Source organism: Lucilia cuprina, chromosome 6, assembly GCF_022045245.1.
Source record: "Lucilia cuprina isolate Lc7/37 chromosome 6, ASM2204524v1, whole genome shotgun sequence".
Classification (NCBI taxonomy): Eukaryota; Metazoa; Arthropoda; class Insecta; order Diptera; family Calliphoridae; genus Lucilia; species Lucilia cuprina.
The window spans coordinates 25,913,999-25,917,038 of record NC_060954.1 but is presented as its reverse complement, the minus strand read 5'-3'; positions in this window follow the sequence as shown (position 1 = coordinate 25,917,038).

The following is a 3,040-nucleotide window of genomic DNA, read 5'->3' as shown; positions in this document are numbered from 1 at the left end:
AATGCTTTAAAATGATTCATAAATGACTGTCATAGCGTGAAAACTGTCAATGTTATTTGCAGCCATATCGGAACCTCAAACTACCGCGTTTTGAAAGCTGTGAAAATATTTCTACCGATCTATCCAATTGGCAATTTTCTAAAAATATATTATGCAATAAATTATATACCAAAACAAATGGCAACTACAATTTTTGTAAAAACTCATTACGCCAAAACTCATTACACCAAAACAAAGTGCAACTGTAATCCATTAAAATGATGCATAAGCGATTGTCCTGGCATAAAAACTGTCAATGTTATTTGCAATCATATGGGAACCTCAAATCACAGCGTTTTTAAACATAACACAACAATTCTACCGATCCATCAAATTGACCATTTTTTAGACGAACACATTATGCCACAAATGATATTCCAATATAAAGTCCAATCATAATGCTTTAAAACGATGCATAAATGACTGTCATAGCATGAAAACTGTCAAAGTTATTCACAACCATATCGGAACCTCAAATTACTGCCTTTTTAAACCTGGGAAAATAATTCTACCGATCTATCCTATTGGCCATTTTCTAAAAATACATTATGCAATAAATTATATACCAAAACAAATGGCAATTTTAATGCTTTAAAATGGTGCATAAACGACTGTCCTAGCACGAAAACTGCCAAAGTTAATTGCAACCATATCGGAACCTCAGATTACTGCGTTTATTAAACATAGAACAATAATTCTACCGATCTATCAAATTGACCAATTTTTAAAAACACACATTATGCTACAAATGATATACCATATTAAAGTGCAATCATAATGCTTTAAAATAATGTCTAAATGACTATCATAGCGTGAAAACTGTCAATATCGGAACATCAAATTACCGCATTTTTAAAGCTGTGAAAATAGTTCTACCGATCTATCCAATTGGCCATTTTCCAAAAATATATTATGCAATAAATTATATACCAAAACTAATGGCAACTACAATTTTTGTAAAAACTCATTACGCCAAAACTCATTACACCAAAACAAAGTGCAACTGTAATCCATTAAAATGATGCATAAGCGATTGTCCTGGCATAAAAACTTTCAATGTTATTTGCAATCATATGGGAACCTCAAATCACAGCGTTTTTAAACATAACACAACAATTCTACCGATCCATCAAATTGACCATTTTTTAGACGAACACATTATGCCACAAATGATATACGAAATTAAAGTGCAATCATTATGCTTTAATATGATGCATAAATGACTGTCATAGCATGAAAACTGTCAAAGTTATTCACAACCATATCGGAACCTCAAACTACTGCCTTTTTAAACCTGGGAAAATAATACTACCGATCCATCCAATTGGTCATTTTCTAAAAATACATTATGCAATAAATTATATACCAAAACAAATGGCAATTTTAATGCTTTAAAATGGTGCATAAAGGACTGTCCTAGCACGAAAACTGCCAAAGTTAATTGGAGCCATATCGGAACCTCAGATTACTGCATTTGATACAAAGAACAATAATTCTACCGATCTATCAAGTTGACCAATTTGTAAAAACACACATTATGCTACAAATGATATACCATATTAATGCTTTAAAATGATGTCTAAATGACTATCATAGCGTGAAAACTGTCAATGTTATTTGCAGCCATATCGGAACCTTAAAATACCGCGTTTTTAAAGCTGTGAAAATAATTCTACCGATCTATCCAATTAGCCATTTTCTAAAAATATATTGTGCAACAAATTATATACCAAAACAAATGGCAACTCTAATGCAATAAAAAGATATATAAACGATTGCTATAACATGAAAACTATAAATGATATTTGCAACCATATCGGAGCCTTAAATTACCGCATTTCTTAACCTGTACCAATAAATATACCGATCTATCCTATTTTTGTAAAAACTCATTATGGCACAAATTATACACCAAAACAAAGTTCGACTGTAATGCTTTAAAATGATGCATAAACGATTCTCCTGGCATGAAATCTGTCAATGTTATTTGCAACCATATGGGAACCTCAAATCACAGCGTTTTTAAACATAGAACAACAATTCTACTGATCCTTCAAATTGACCATTTTTAGACGAACACATTATGCCACAAATGATATACGAAATTAAAGTGCAATCATTATGCTTTAATATGATGCATAAATGACTGTCATAGCGTGAAAACTGTCAATGTTATTTGCAGCCACATCGGAACCTCAAACTACAGCGTTTTGAAAGCTGTGAAAATAATTCTACCGATCTATCCAATTGGCCATTTCTAAAAATATATTAAGCAATAAATTATATACCAAAACAAATGGCAACTATAATGCAATAAAAAGATATATAAACGACTGCAATAACATGAAAATTATAAATGATATTTGCAACCATATCGGAGATGATTGCACTTTAATATGGTATATAATTTTTATCATAATGTGTGTTTTTAAAAATTGGTCAATTTGATAGATCGGTAGAATTATTGTTCTATGTTTAATAAACGCAGTAATCTGAGGTTCCGATATGGTTGCAATTAACATTGGCAGTTTTCGTGCTAGGACAGTCGTTTATGCACCATTTTAAAGCATTAAAATTGCCATTTGTTTTGGTATATAATTTATTGCATATTGTATTTTTAGAAAATGGCCAATAGGATAGATCGGTAGAATTATTTTCCCAGGATTAAAAAGGCAGTAATTTGAGGTTCCGATATGGTTGTGAATAACTTTGACAGTTTTCATGCTATGACAGTCATTTATGCATCGTTTTAAAGCATTATGATTGCAATTTATATTGGTATATCATTTGTGGCATAATGTGTTTAATATGGTATATCATTTGTAGCATAATGTGTGTTTTTACAAATTGGTCAACTTGATAGATCGGTAGAATTATTGTTCTTTGTATCAAATGCAGTAATCTGAGGTTCCGATATGGCTGCAATTAACTTTGGCAGTTTTCGTGCTAGGACAATCGTTTATGCACCATTTTAAAGAATTAAAATTGCCATTTGTTTTAG